Source organism: Lissotriton helveticus, chromosome 10, assembly GCF_964261635.1.
Source record: "Lissotriton helveticus chromosome 10, aLisHel1.1, whole genome shotgun sequence".
Taxonomy (NCBI): domain Eukaryota; kingdom Metazoa; phylum Chordata; class Amphibia; order Caudata; family Salamandridae; genus Lissotriton; species Lissotriton helveticus.
In genome coordinates this window covers 1,163,731,912-1,163,748,640 of record NC_136071.1, presented here as the reverse complement: position 1 = coordinate 1,163,748,640, position 16,729 = coordinate 1,163,731,912, and the positions used below count along the sequence as shown (strand labels likewise).

At 41.8% G+C, this 16,729-nt stretch overlaps 1 protein-coding gene across 2 annotated transcripts in view; it reads right to left on the bottom strand.

Annotated features, from left to right (window-relative positions):
- ZNF385D (zinc finger protein 385D) overlaps positions 1-16,729 on the bottom strand; it is a 492,120-nt gene that overhangs the window by 307,174 nt on the left and 168,217 nt on the right. The window lies entirely within an intron of this gene.

The following is a 16,729-nucleotide window of genomic DNA, read 5'->3' as shown; positions in this document are numbered from 1 at the left end:
GAAATAAAATATAACAAAGGTCAATCCAACAACTATCCTAACTTACAATATACTTAAACGTCATGAGCAGTATGCTTTAGGCAACACTGTGACGTATTACACATAGCAGTCATACTACTAAAACACACTTTTCCGATCAATAGTCGCCATCAAGACGCAAGAAACACACCCACACAGACGGCGGCACATACATGTCTTATTTTTCGACAATCTTATTGCGCTCTGAAAACAAGGAAAGCCAGTTTACATTTTAAGATCTACAAAAAGAGAGGTATAAAGCTGATACAGAGGGAGCAGCCCCGGAGCGGGACCTGGCTGGGCGTGTGCTGGGCGTGAGCGCCCACGAGGTCAAATCTCGGCCAGAAAAAGCTCGTGACAGTCTGCTGTCCACATTCCCCCAAAAGTAACTACATAAGTTGTCTCGCATAGACAGCAAAAGCTTAGCTTTTGCTTTCGTCTAGCGAGACCTAAAAAAAAGGGCAAAAGAGGGGCCCCAAACATTGGGCATTGTGGCTGGAGGCACATGTTGTGCCCCCGTATGCCTGCACTATTGTGCATGCATTGTGTGCCATACACAACATGGAGCATGGCAACAGTGCACGCACGACAATGCCGATGGTGCAGTGCGGCAGCATTGCCTTCAGGCTCTCTATGTGGGCCGAAGCTTGCTGCCACTGCAAGACTGCCACCAGCACACCACTGGCCCAGCTGTAAACTCCGAATGTGGTGGTTGGGATGCCACCAACTTGGCGGAGTTCTCCCGATCGCCGATGCTGCGGGCTAGCGGCCTGGTGGTCCGCCCGCCAAGGTCGTAATCAGGGATTGACTGCTAAGGATTCATTTCCATGTCCAGTAATGATATTGTTCATTCCACCAGTACTCTGCACATACCAAGCACCCATTTCCCTTCTAGCACTAGTCCAGTAAAGATTAGGCTGGGCAGCATGCTTAAAACTTGTTGTGTTTCCCATTCTACACACGCATGTGGATTGATGGATGGCAAACACCCTTATGAGACAAAGCATAAAGGCCTGAAGGGCTTGCATGCCAATAAAGTTGCCAAATGCTAATTTAATGCCGCATGCATGCCAATAAAGCTTGGCAAATGCAAATTTAATGCTGCTATTAATCACATGAACTTAAGGACATTTATCCTCTAGAGCAGTGGTCAAACAAGTGGAATATTGAACGCGTGAGCAAGCACATTAACCGTGGAACACACACAGAATGCTTATCACCTGAAGCACTCATTACCAAGGGTACCCAATAAATAAGTACATTCATAAATCTTCATCCTCCCTTCACCCTACTCTATGAATGCACAATTTTGTATCTTTAAGTCACAGGATAATTCTGGGCAAAGTTCCCTACTGTCTGAACAATAGGTCAAATCTTTCTAAAAAAATTCATTATGGTGCATTCAATTATTTGAGTCTAAATAAAACTGAAATTCGTTCAACTGACGTCCCAAAGCGATGAAAAACTATTTATTGTCTATCTAATAGACAATTAATATTAAAAAAATCTTCCTTCCTTATCCAATGCATTGATTGCATTGATTGTATCCAAAATTCCTGATCGCTGATCAATGCATTATTTTAGGCAAAATTCCTTAAACTGCATAAAATTCACTATGTCTATGTGAAATTCTTCATTTTATATTCAATCGAAATAAAAAAATAAAAAAGCATTAGCATTCACCCATTCAATTCAACTGACCAGATGAAAAATTCCTCACCATCCATCCAGTTGACGAGGAGCACACAAAATTCTACATTCAATGCATTGATGCTGTACGAAGCACTCTGTCTTGCAACACCAATGTGATGTTTAGGTGTAAAATTCCCTATTAGCCGTGCAGCAGACTGAGTCGCAAGAACATTTCTTACTATTGGTTTAATAAAATGAGGCTTTCTAAATTTCCTTCTTGCCCACTCAATGGACTGGGGAAACTCTTTACTAAAGTAGAGAGTAGATAACTAGTGGTGGCTCCTCTGCTAAGGCGGAGGAGCATCGCCCCACTGCTTTATGCGGTGTAAAAAAAAGGAAAAATAAAATGATAATAACTTGAGGTTATTATAATTTTTTTTCCCCATTGTGGTGTCTTTGTGGGGCAAGTGTGCTCTCAGGGCAGGGGGAGGAGTGGTTTGCACTCCCTACGTGAGCATGAGTGATTGGCCGGCCCAGGAACAGTCATGTGCACATGGAATGTTCTCTATGCAGGCTGTCTTACAGCCTTCGTGGAGAACATGCTCACCCCTCCAGTACCTGGCTGAGCACCGTCTCACGGCGCTCGGACCAATCACAATGCTGCATTGCAACGTTGTGATTGGCTGGAGGAGCTGGGGAACGCTGGTGCTTCCTGTTTCCCCCACGAAGCCAGGAAGAAAACGCAGGAGAGGCGGCAGCGGTCAGCCAGTTGGCCGTCAGGAAGGTAAGGGATTTTTCTTTTTCTAACCCGATCCCTTTAAGACCCCCGTCCCTTCACCCCCACACCGTCTCACTACTGCTTCCAGGTAGCAGCCGCCACTGTAGATAACAAGTTCTTCATGCATGATTGACAAGTATGAATTGTCAAAAGTTTAAACTTCACTACACTTCTGCCTAAAACTTACCTAGAATTCTAGAAATCCAAAGAGTCCATTGACTGGCACTCAAATAAACTTACACTCCACATAGAATTCCTCAAACCTTACAAGGACTTCCTGAAAAACCATGCCATCTTCCATAGTCCTCCATCCCTGGGAGAGTTCTCTACTCTTTTCTAAGGAAAATCTCTGTCATTATTCTAGAAAAAGAAATTCTGCTCACTATAACATTCTCAGTGAAGTATGTTTTTAATTGCCTAGGAAGGATATTCCAAACTAAATGAATGACACATCTGTGCAGATAGCTTCACTCTTCTCTTAAATGTCATCAGTTCAAACATAAACTCACTCTGATGTTCCAAGAACCACATCAACCACATTACTGTGTAAATCTCACTGTTACCCTTGACAACCATAAGATGACAGCTTCAATCTCACAAACTCCTGTGGATGTGATGGTAATACCACTGTCCCATTCTCAGAGCTACATCTCACAATAGGCACTTAGAAAGCTATCACTGCCACATTAGCAATATAGCCAATGCTAGAATAAAAGACGACAATACACAAAACCAAAACCAAAAGTACTCTGCGGTGAACTGCAAATACCTCTAATTTTCAGCCGCGGTCGGTAGCGGGAGTACCTGCCGGGCGGTGACGTGGGGAGGGGTAGGGTGGGGGATAGTAATCTATGGATTACGGAGCTTTACAGGTAAAAAACATATAAATAAATAAAACGAATTTCGGTGCGTGCACTACATCGCATTTGTGGATGCAGTGCACGCAACAAAATTCATTTTATTTATTTATATATTTATTTACCTGTAAAGCTCCGTAATCCATAGATTACTACCCCCTCACCCTACCCCTCCCCCTCCCCACGTCACCGCCAGGCAGGTACTCCCAATACCGACCGCAGCTGCTAATTTTGTCCAAATAACCTGTCCTTGACAATAGCAAAAATGAATTATGTATAAAAAGAAAGACATTTGTTAGGAACATGTATCTACTTGATTCAAGAAGAAATTGATGAATTAAAAACCATTCAAGTCTTTAAAACCAGTCAATTGTTTATTTAAAAATATCGTTAATTGCTGAAAAACATTAACCTGTTCTTTAAATAAGCAATCATATTGTCGCAAAATGCAATAGTCAATTTTAATTTCTAAGTCAAGAAAAAAACTCCCCCTCTCTGCCTTGATGTGAATCGCTAGAACCTTTAATGATATTAAACTCAACTCGCTATTTGCAATTCTCTGAAAAAAATAACTACAATTCATCCAGCTCTAATCTGACCTAACTAAAATACATACTATGAACTGTCCACTGTGAATAACACTCTTGAATCTAGCAGCCAAGTTCTCACTTAATGTGCTCAGTAGAATCCTCATTTCCTCAGAAGGTTCTAGATGATTTTAATGAGCCTAATATTAACATACGGAGGTCATTGGGAAGGTTATGGGAGTCTCTTTGCACCTACTTACGGGTGTTAGAAAAACACAAGCGGTATAAACTGGTCAGAACTTGGTTCCGGCAGAAACAGAACTAGCCATGTGGTAGCCCTTTGTGCAATGGTGAAAAGCACATTTTAGTGAACAATTTCCTGAGCTGGCCTACGCTTGTGATGTTTGCTAAAGTAACCTACAGTTTCTCCCATCACTGTTCTCTATGTCCAAACAGAAGTCACTGTTACTTCTGTCAGAACAGCAAACCTGTTTGACCACAACAGGGCCTGTTCACAAACTTCATTTTATTGTATTACTAAATTACTACAAAATGCTATTCAAAAACCTAAGAGTGTAACTCTCCACCTCCATCTCTCCAGTCATTCTGTTGGGAGATCATCACACATGTAGTTTACTACTTTGTGGTAAATGTGGAGGGACAAAGGGACGGGGGAGTGGCTGGAAAAAGGTGAACCCTTACTAATGAATGGAAAGGGTTTAGGGAAGAGTAAGGAGGGGTTTAGCATGGGTTTAGGGAGGGACCCACACAGGGTGGGACCCACACACCCACAGAAGAGTAAGCCGATTGCTAGTCACAAACTAACTTGACTTCTAACATTATTACAGCTAAAAAGGAACCCAAAGAGGTAGGATAATACTCCAACTCAGAGATCAGTGAGTCAAGGACCCCAATGGGCAAGCACTGAGCCTACAACACCCTCCCACAGAAAATAGTGGAGGTAGGAACTTAAAATAAAACCTCTTAGGAAATATTGATACAATTAAATTACATTATTTAAATTAGTAAAATATGTAAATAAATATAATTTGATGTTGAAAATATCTAACAAAATAAAACATATTTTTTATTCAGTTATAAATTATTTTTACAAATGTATTCAAATGTATTAAAAGAACATCAATTTTATTATCATATAATTAAATGACTTTCAATTAATACTACAATTCAAACTTGCAATAATTATTGATGAATATTAAAAGACCAATGGTTTTAGTATAGAAGGATTTTTGTTAATTTAAACCTGAGAAAAATAATTTTCATTTAATTTAATATGTTTAAATGAATTAAAGATTCGGTTCAAAACTACGTTAATAGTTCAATAGCATGTTTAATTGTGTTCCACATTTAAAATAAATATCGCAAATTATTTAAAATAATTTACATCAATATTGTACTGAAAAATCTTACAAACAGATTTTTTGAGTTCAATAAACGTATTTACTTTTCTCTATACGTTTTCAACTGGAGACTTTGAAGTCAGGTGGAGCTTTTACTATGGTAAAATATGCGAAACCCTAAGTTTATTAAATCTTATAATAAATGTGTAACATATGTTCTTATTCTTCTATTTGCACTAATCTTCTAAAATAACCCTTAATTGCAATAAATTCTTCAATTAGTATTTTTCAAAATCCTATTTTTCGATCTGGCACCAATTACACCTTCTTTGGGGTTTCCTATACACACATTTCTGGATGGTGCAGATTATACTGTTTGTTGAGCAAGCACTAATTCCATGGTCAGATTTGCAGCCAATTACTAGCTTTCATCTAATCCCTCCTCTGCTGGCTTTTTATGCAAGTAGATCTTCGATCACAATGTTAGTATTCAGAGGCAGTTCCTAACTGTGTGAAGGCAGCAAAACACACATCCTCCTATTCCCAAATATGATGCGCCCTCATGTACAGCTTAGTTCCTTCTGTTAGTACATTTCATTTCACTCTGATGTGAACATTCATCGCCAAATCTCATGTAGCGGCAATGGTTGAGGCTTCTCTAAGAGCTCCTACTCTCTAGATCTAATTAATGAAGTATTACTATTTGCTTCCACGTGGAATAATTTTAATTTCTAGTTTGAAACATTCAGGGATGTTAGATATAGATAACAACATCATTTTGAGCTGTTTCTTGGGGAAACAACCTTTACAACGCAACTTTTACAACGCACTACCATTACAACGAAACTTTTACAACGCAACGTCCATTACATCACATGCCATTACAACGCAACCATTACAATGCATGACACTACAACGCATACCACTACAAAGCATGTCATTACAATGCATAGCATTACAACGCATAACATTACAACACATAGTACCCTTACACTATCCAACACTTACCCTACTGTTGCACCCCCTGGAGTTAGAATAGTAATTTTTACCCCTACACTATCCAACACTTACCCTACTGTTGCACCCCCTGGAGTTAGAATGGTAATTTTTACCCCTACACTATCCAATACTTACCCTACTGTTGCACCCCCTGGAGTTAGAATAGTAATTTTTACCCCTACACTATCCAATACTTACCATACATGCAATGCAATGTTATGCGTTGTAATGGTATGCTTTGTAAAGGAAGTATGCGTTGTAATGGAATGCGTTGTAAAGGTAGTTTTTAAAAATTCGTTGTAATGGCATGCGTTGTAAGGAATGCGTTGTAATGGATGTTGCGTTGTAAAAAATGTGTTGTAAAGGTATGCGGTGTAAAAGTATGCGTTGTAACATCATACATCGGTTTCTTGGAGTGATTGAAGATAATAGGTTTGCTGTCATCAGTGGAAATGTGCTTCAAAAGTGAGAATTTAGACTGGGAAGAAAATCGTTTATAAGACACTGTAAAATTTCACCTTGCTGCATAGTGCCTGGTTACAAATGTTTTGCATTTATCACCCTTTGACCAGCCCAGGGCAAAATTGTAATTACACTTTAGTAATTGCCATCATTCTGGTAATTTTCAGTTGCAAAATGCACGTAAAGTTACTGAGATTTTGCTATTATGTTACATCGTGTATTACAGAAAGAAATTTGAACGGAAGATGCACAGATGATCAACAAAACATTTCAGGTGGATTTTGTAACCAAGTGGACCATTCGCGTAATTTTTTAGGGCAAAACTACAAATCCAAATGTGAGCGGCAGTGTTTTGAAAGCAAGCAACCACAAATCAACTCAAACTTACGTTTCTGAGTTGAATTTTCATCCGAATGGAACACTTGGTCAATTTTTTGGTGCAAAGTGCAGATTGAGCAACTATGTGTCATTTTGCATCAATTTGCTATAATATTACATAATTCGGCTACACAAAATTGCTTGAGTTATGCCCACCCCGCCATTAACAATTATTATCCTCTTCTGGCCTGATTTGGTATCTGAACAGCAATTTTCTGTCCTCCATTGCAGTGTATTATATCTCCAGATACAGTGGGAGAGAAAAACATGATATATTTAGACATATGTATTAGAGAGGAGGTTTCAGCATTTCTACAGCTAAATTGGTTATCAAAAGAGGCATTTGGGAGGAAAGCTCTTTGGTAGAAAATCACCAAACATTCATCTTTGATGTTAGGATACCCACCAATAATTGTGGGAAATGTAACAGTGCCACCAAAGGTCATTGATTACATACTGAGTCTTGTCAACTCTGAAGAGTTTGTGGCCAAGCAGCCACTCTACATTATGGGCAATTAACGCAACAATCACAAGATAGTTGTCTCTACTGATTGGTGGGTGGCCGGCATTGTTGAAGGAGTTTCCGAAGACGGACATCCAGCGATCCAACCTCTAAAGGTGCGACTGGTAAAGCCATCTGTGTGATGGTGGCATCCATATGACTTTCCTACACAAAACCAAGCCTTTAGTTTGTAGAGTAGTTCACACTTAGAATCCCTATGCCAACAAACTAGCGGGCACATTATCATGGCGGTTGATATGAAATTATCACCGCTTTTGCGGCAGTTTTCATTGCGGCGATAATTTCATTGCCCTATTAGCAAGCTGTCGCTAACATCAGTTAGCAACAGCTTCCAGGCGATAGCGAGCGGTTTGAGGGCCAGTTTGCATGTCAGCGATATTTATGGCTAATGACATGCAAAGTGGGTGTACCCAACCTGTTAGCGACTGAAAGCTGTCGCTAACATCGCTATCGCCTATTATCAACGCAGGCGTAGCGATAAAAAAAGTGCGCTAAACGAACGCCTGCTCAGACCAGTTCTTAACCTGTATATCCAATGGGAGTTGGATATTCAGGTTAAGACCCTATTGGCATTAATGCCTGAATATCGCTGGATTTCCAGCGATATTCAAGCATTTCGCCGCTATCGCCGGATATTTTATCGCTTTAGAGATAAACATTGCTTATAGCACATTATCTCTGCGATAAAACCTGGCGATGCGCGGCGATAAAAAAAATATCGCTCTTCCCCTTTAGCGATAAATATCGCTAGTTGTTGATAATATGCCCCCAGGTCTGTTATTGAGACACCTTTGAAAGATATCTGTTTTTATCAGCGAAAGTCATATTAAAACTAATACAGTGTTTGAAGTATTACATTTTTCTACATTATTTCCCACAATTTAACCTAAAAAATAAAAAATAAAGTGTTTCTCAGAAGAATTTTGCATACCCCCAAATTTAATGCATGCCTTTAATGTTGGGGCAAACGCCTAAAGTAAAGGGCTGCTGGTGAGGTGTGTTATATTTAAATGATTATGCTATTTTATAATAAGAGTTTGTATTTGCCCCCATTTTCTTTTAGCAGTCATGACAGTGAAGATGCTAACAAGTAATGGTTGAACTAGATTGTACATTTTTGCTATAAACAGCAGGTACATATGATGTTCACAAAATGGAAAGAACAGAGGTATGCTTTACATTTTGGCTTATTTCGAAACCTCTATGACAGTCAAAAGGGTATATTGATATAAAAGGTATCATTTTCAATCCCAGACAAAAGTTGCTTGCAGGCACTTAACAATGAATTTGAGAAGGTTGCAAAAGCAGCTGTCTACAAAACAATTGCGAGAGAATACTCCCACAACTGGCATTTTGCTGAAACATTTTCCAACGAAATCTACTTTTTCAGGACTTTTTTCTCGCAATTTAAGCTGCACAACCTCAAAAGTTTGCTAGACTTGCGAAGTTTTGAAACAACTTTATGAAGTTTGCATAAAGAAAATATTGCACACCCATAACTAAACTTCTATAGTGACAATATGGCACGTGGAGAATTACCTAATAATATTGAATTCCAGTAGGAAATTAAGTGATTTATTTTGGGAAATAGAAAGTTAAAAACTGTTTCTGAGATCTATTGGGAGCACATGAGCTAATTAATGCCTTTCACTGTAAACTGTCACTCTTCACTATCTTATCTGTGCCACTGGTCTTTGTAGGAGAGCACTATGGGGGTAATTGAAGAGATGTTTATGCAATGTCCCGCCTCTTCCCCTGCATACAGATCCATCTTTCAGGGATTTGATGTGCTAAATCATCATTTAAGATACTTTTCTTTTTTGTATGAATGATCCACTTCTGTTCGTTTTTTTAACACCTATTCAGGGTCCCACCTTCTTTCTCATATAGCTTTCCTGTATAGATATGATCAATTTCTTTCCACAGAAGTTTAATAAATATTTTTACATTCATTCAAGGCAGCCATAATCTCACCTCTTAAAATTGAAGAAGTTACGAGATGGTGGGGGCCGAAAGTGTGTAACTTCAGTTCTGTAAATTTCATAAAATTAGATGAACTTTTGTTTTACTTTATAAAAACGACTGTTGGTGAAGCATTCAGAGAAGCTTTTTTTTAAATCAGTCTCCTTTCTACTAAACACGCAAGTCATCCTTTTAAATACTCTAATATACTGTTAATACAAAAATACTCCTGCAAATGGTCTTTTGCTAGATAGGTTTCCCTCAACAATAAAAGAAACAAGGGTTTGTACATGTAACACAATTTCACGGCCCTCTTGTAATCAGGCCTCTTTGTTATTGCAGATAACCTAAGGACACAATGTGACCTCACCCTGCCTTAGGGCTGCCATACACCTGTATTGTTGGGTAATCCAGAGCACAGGCCTTTTATGGTCCATGGTTGGGTTTCAAATTTGCTTCCTCTGGATAGACACGCATTGCGAATATATGACGATACAACGAATTCCGTTGCAACGCATGCCTTTGCCACGCATGCGTTACAACGGAATTCGTTTACCACGCATAAACTTTTCCTCGACTATTTGCGTGGTGACGTCATACGTCGTTAAGAGAAAACGGCATTTTTTCCCGATTTCTCTTAAACGACTCTGAAGCCGACGTGACTTCTGGTGAGTTGTTTTATTTGGGGGGGAGACCCCCAAAAGCCCCCCCTTTTTTTTTTTACCTTTACCACATATGCCTTTACTACAAACATCGTAGTAAAGGCATGCGTGGTAAAGGCATTAGTGGTAACCACGCATGCGTTGTACTGCATGCGTGGTTAAAGATTTCGTGGAAACGGCTTCGTTGTAAAGGCCGTTTCCCGCGCATTGCTAGGAACAGGCCTCCTTCTCTGTATCTACAGGGATAGCGGCAGTCAATGCAAAGGTTAGTGACTAGCATTAACCCACCAATCACTGAGCGGGGCCTTGCGGAGCACGGTGGCTCTGACCCAGTCGGCATCCTACCCGTGTGTAGTCCACCTTTTTTCGGTAGATGACCGGTGCACTGTGTCCAAGGAGAAGACACTTGAACCTTTCATAACTCCACGGTGCAAATTTGTACTACTTGTCCAAGAATCTTGGCTCAAGTCTACAGATTGAATCCTTATAAAACAATAATAGTCAGAATGGGAAATGATCCTTTCTGGCGAGGTGGGATAAAATGTTAAATCAGATGGATCGCGCCCAAAACCGGTCCACTGACTCTCTGCATCATCTTGGCATTTGCTCACCTTCTCTCGTCCAGACCTTCTCTGCAGTGACCTCTTCTCCAGTGAAGATTAGTAGCTCAGCAAAGATGCCATGGGCTCTGGGGCAAGAAGGGGATATGCTGTTGAGGTGGTAAAATACAGCAATTATCACAGTTCAATGGGCCGTTCAGGGCTCTGGGCCCTGGTGCCACTGCACCTGCTGCATCAATGATAGCTACGCCCCTGGTGAGAATCCAAAGTGCACCCCCATTCCTGATATTAACACCTTCCATGCTCATGACAGCTCGTCATGAGCCACGGTGCTCGTGTGCTCATGACGTCATGACCGTTAGAATGCTCGCATGCTGGACAAATTCCCCTGCCGTGCGAGCGTTCTAAAGAAACGGGTGTGGTCATAACGAGCTCAGCTCATCATGAGCACACGACCACCGTGGCTCATGACGAGCTCAGCTCGACATAAGCACACGACCACCGTGGCTCATGACGAGCTAAGCTCGTCATGAGCACCGGGGCGCTGCGCGCGCCCCCCTCCCCCCAGCACAGAGGGGGAATATGCCCCGCAGGGAAGGGGTTAAATGGTACCTCCTCCACATCCATCTCAGCGCGCCAGGCTGACCCTCGCCTGGCCTCAGAGGACTCTCCAAACCCAAACACATGAATCTCCTGATCCGTCGCTGACCTTCCTTCCTATGACTCTGTCCCAGTGTTCCTCTGATTGTATTTCTTGCTTCTATGTAAAGCGCCCCCAAGCTTCATAGTTAAGGAGCTCTATATATTAAACGAAACAATAAATAAAAGAAGCAATCCCTTGGGTAAATGCGAACATGAACCACAATGTATGTGCGTGTTTAAGCTACACATTATTGTCATATAACAGTGTGCACATTTGAGCCATGCAGTATTGTCATATGACAGTGTGCATGTTTGAGCCGTGAAGTATTGTCATATGAATGTGTGTCTGCTTGAGCCATACAGTATTGTCATATGACAGTGTATGTGTTTGAGGCATGCAGTATTGTCACATGATGGTGGGCGTGTTTGAACCATGCAGTATTGTCGTATGACAGTGTGTGTGTTTGAGCCAAGCAGTATTGTCATATGACAGTGTGCGTGTTTGAGTTACACAGTATTGTCACATGATGGTGTGCATATTTGAGCCATGCAGTATTGTCATATAACAGTGTGCATGTTTGAGCCGTGAAGTATTGTCATATGAAAGTGTGTCTGCTTGAGCCATACGGTATTGTCATATGACAGTGTATGCGGTTGAGGCATGCAGTACTGTCACATGATGGTGGGCATGTTTGAACCATGAAGTATTGTCATATGACAGTGTGCATGTTTGAGCCGTGCAGTGTTGTCATATGATGGTGTGCATGTCAAGACTACTCAGTATTGTGACCTGATGGTTTGCGTGCCTTATTTACGCAGTATTGTCACATGACGGTGTGCATGTCAAGGCTACGCAGTATAATCACATGACGGTGTGCATGTCAAGGCTACGCAGTATAATCACATGACGGTGTGCATGTTTGAGCCATGAAGTATTGTCACATGACAGTGTGCCTGCTTGAGCCATACAGTAGTGTCATACGACAGTGTATGTGTTTGAGGCATGCAGTATTGTCATATGACAGTGTACGTGTCAAGGCTACGCAGTATTGTCCCGTGATGGTGTGCCTGTCTGAGCTACGCAGTATTGTCACATGACGGTGTGTCTTTTTGAGCCGTAAAGTATTGTCATATGATAGTGTGCCTGCTTAAGCCATGCAGCATTGTCATACTACAGTGTATGTCTTTGAGGCATGCAGTATTGTCATATGACAGTGTGTGTGTTTGAGCTGTGCAGTATTGTCATATGACAGTGTGCGTGTTTGAGCCGTGGATTATTACCGTATGATAGTGTGCATGTCAAGGCTACTCAGTATTGTCACCTGATGGTTTGCATGTCTTAGCTATGCAGTATTGTCACATGACGGTGTGCATGTTTGAACCATGCAATATTGTCATATGACAGTGTACGTGTTTGAGGCATGCAATATTGTCATATGACAGTGTGCATGTTTGAGCCGTGCAGTATTCTCAAATGATGGTGTGCATGGCTGAGCTACGCGCATGATGCTGTGCATGTTTCAGCTACGCAGCATGTTCATATGTGTGCTAAAGTGACAGCCATGTTGTCTGACTAGTAACTCCTGAAGTTTCGAAGGGTAGGGGCCACATCACTAGAGAAGTTTGCGTCAGCCATATTTGAATTTGTTTGCAGTAAGCCCTGTGGGAATGTATTAATTTGTTGTCAGTATGCCAGCACTGTGTAAACCAATTTGCATCAGCAATATTAGAATTAAAACCAGAAGCAGTATTTTAATTTGTTGTGCAAAATCGCTGTTAATTGAAATAATTGAAATGCCACTGGCAAATAATGAAAATACATGATTTGATGTTAGCCTCAACCATGCACGAGTTACTACTAACAAATTTAAATGCCACTGGCAGCTTTTATTGATGACAAATGAAGGTACCACCAAGAAAAGTACCTCTAAGTGCTGCAGCCAATCCCCCTCACCAATTCAAATATGGGCCTGGGATAAATTTTAATTTACTGGCATAATTAGTGAAATTTTGGTCATTTGGCATAACAGAATTTATGCAAAATTACCGATATTACACCATTACGACAAATTGCGTAATTTTGTGGGGAAATTGTAACCTCTTCCGTGCTCATGACAGAACCAATCCGTCACGAGCCACGGACGCGCTGTGCTGGTGACGGAGTGGTTCTGTCATGGCGCGGCCGCCCCGCCCACGCTGCAGGAATTCCGCGCCTGCCCGGGCGTTCTATTGAGCGAGCGGGCCGTGACGGAACCACTCTGTCACAAGCACAGCGCGCCCTTGGCTCGTGACGGAGTGGTTCCATCACGAGCATGGCGGCACCGCGCGGACCTCCCTCCCCCCCCAGTGCCGTGTTGGAATTAACGCCGCTTCCAAGGTGTTAATGTGAGGTGCATCGTTCGGGTAATTTTTTTAAGTAAGTGGGAATTTCAGGTAGCTCTTTTAACCCAGCGGACAGTTCAGGTAATTTTCGAGGGCAAAATCTCAGATCTGAACGTGTATGAGACTGTTTTGAACCCGATATGCAGATTCTTTAATGTGAGCGGTCAATAAACATTCCAGGTAGATTTTTTACCCGTGTTAATCATGTTGGTACTTATTGAGTGCAAAACTACAAATCAGCATACGATTGGCAGTGTTTTGAACTAAATCAACTTCAAATGAGATTTTCAGGTTGAAGTTTTACTTAGAATGTTTGCGTAGTTTTTTGGAGTGTGTGATGCGTTTTACACCATTAAGGTCATTTTGCGAGAATATTACGCGAGTTACGTCCACCCCTAAGGTGCCAGCACAAAGTATAGGAAACTGAGCGTTATCTTTACTTCATTCTTTTATATGTCCCAGAGCCCTCCCGCTCCATCACTCTGTTGACAGGCACCGTCAGGGTGTCCTACTGGGAGGTCAAGTGCGGTCATCTCTACTCGAGTGGACTGTGGAACCATAAACTGAATAGACAGAGCTGCAAAACAGAGACTCAGAAACATATCCTTTTAAAATATCAAAAAATCATGCTTGCAAAAATGTCACTCTACTTCCATAAGTTCAGACAAACTCACATCCCATCTTTTTTAGGATTGTTCGAACAACCTGTCCAGCTGGTGCTTGATAGTGGGTTTAGCTGCTTTGTGGACACTTTACATGCAGACATCAACCCCTTCGCAGCGCCGCAAATCCTGCAGTGCGGGGGGATGAGCGCGGCGCTCGGTTTCTAATGACGTCTCCACGCCGTCATGAGTCACGGGCGGCGTGTGTGACGGCGTGGAGCCATCATGACCCAGCCCACTCGCTAATTCGCCCACACAGGCGGGGAATTAGTGCCGCGACGGCGGAGCAGCAGCATGACGGCTCCAGCATGACGGCTCCACGCCGTCTTGAGCACACCCCGCCCGTGGCTCATGACGGCGTGGAGCCGTCATGAGCATGCAACGGGTTAATGTATGGCAGATACTTTGAACAGGGATTTTTAAGTTAACATTTTTGCAGTCTACACTTTGCAGTTTCTGAGCCACATGCCACAAAGAAATGAGCATTCCGAAGATTGTATGGGTGTAGATTTATTCATTTCCGGAATTCACAAAAATACTCATTTCCACTTACAATGGGCGACCAAGCTTAGCTTTCCAAGCGTTACATTGGAGTTCAAAGATCGGCAATTTCATAGGTTACAAAACAATATAATAAATATAAATCAGTATGTGACAAATTATATACACCTGTAATATGTTAAGGAAGAGGAAAAAAGGAGGGAAAGGGGAAAAAGGAGAAGGGAAAAAGCTATATATAGGGAGGGAAAGAAAAGAGAATTCGAATTATCTATCTATCTATATATATATCTATACACACACAAACTTGGTTCCCTGTTCCAAAATCGGTTGCTTTCTTCGTAACACTACGTCCTCTCCCCCACTATGAAAAGGGAACTTCTTTCCCATTGACATAAGCAAATCACCAACCGAGGAGTGGGTTTACTTAAACGGAAATTTCAGGGCGAGTAAATCCGTTTATGAGTGGAAACTCAATTTTCTTTCAAATTACATATGAGCAGCATTTGCATGTGTAAGTCTGTCCTACACGCACATGTAGTTCTAAGATAAACGACCCATGTTTTCACGTGCCACGTTAGGTTGCCACGACAACATCTAAGGGTAAGTAAAATGTATTCCGCTAAGTAATCTTCCATTACAGTCCAAGTGGAACAATTCTCGCGCTTCAAGGCGCTAGAATAATTGGATTTCCAGTAAGCGTGCCGCCGCGCCACTAGCCTAATACATGTGTGACTAAAAATAACCCAGCTTCCCCACCTCCGGCTCCAGTTTTTCGATAATTGCACTTTCGCTGTCTTAGACTAATCAGGGGAGTTAATGAGGCTAAAAATTACATTTATAATCTGGTCGGAATACAGCTGTCCCGCAAGCGAAAATCTAAGTGCTATTAAGGTAAACGCGATTAATGGACTGTCCGCAGCAATCAATACGCCGATTGGGTACCAATTAACAGCTTCTGAGCAGAGTAAACTCCGGGCAGAGTCAGACTGATGCTTCCGGTGTAGGGGGGGGAGAGGAGGCGGGTCGTGGGAGATTAAAGGAAGGATGCGCCTTGAAGCTGTGACTTGTGCAACTCTAGTCCCAAAATTCCATCAATCCACACCCAAAGGGAGTAAACCTATAGATGCATCAGATTTGCAAATTCCTTTAAGTACAGGTCCCGAAGAGAGAGGCGAGGAGAGAGGCTGAAAAGAAACTGACAGAGGCAGAGAAGGGCAGAGAATTGGGCTGGGAGGACGTTAATAAGATAAAGAAGCAAGAAGTATTTACAGCATGGCAAGGGGAGAGTTCATCAAACGTGATAGGCAATATATCAATCAAGTGAACAGGGAGCACGTGGCACGAGGGAAGATAGGCAGGCAGAAGCCAAAAATGCATTGAAAAAAGTCTGACATTTCAGAGTTTATTCAGCAGTAACAGATAACGGATAAAGACATCACTGCAACTCGCATGGGGGTGGGTACCAGTCCTTGTTCCAGTGCAGCATCTGTCAGCTGGACAAGGAAGGACCTTGGCTTATGTTAAGTGGACGGGGGTGTGGTCTTCTAGTAGATATGTATTGCAGTTACTAAACCCCTACTGTATGTGGCACCAACATTCTACACAACCCTGGTTCCAGAAATGTAATCCGTCAACACCCCTCCGTACCAGAGTTCTTCCCACCACATAAGGTCCGATAAAACACTCTAATAACTTGTGTTCAATATGATGACCAGAACATGGGCTTCTATGGGAATTCACAAGGGCATATTATCAAGCCAATTATCGCCGCAGTTTCCTGTCGCTAAAGCGGCGAAAATTCTAACACCGTTTCTTGATAATAT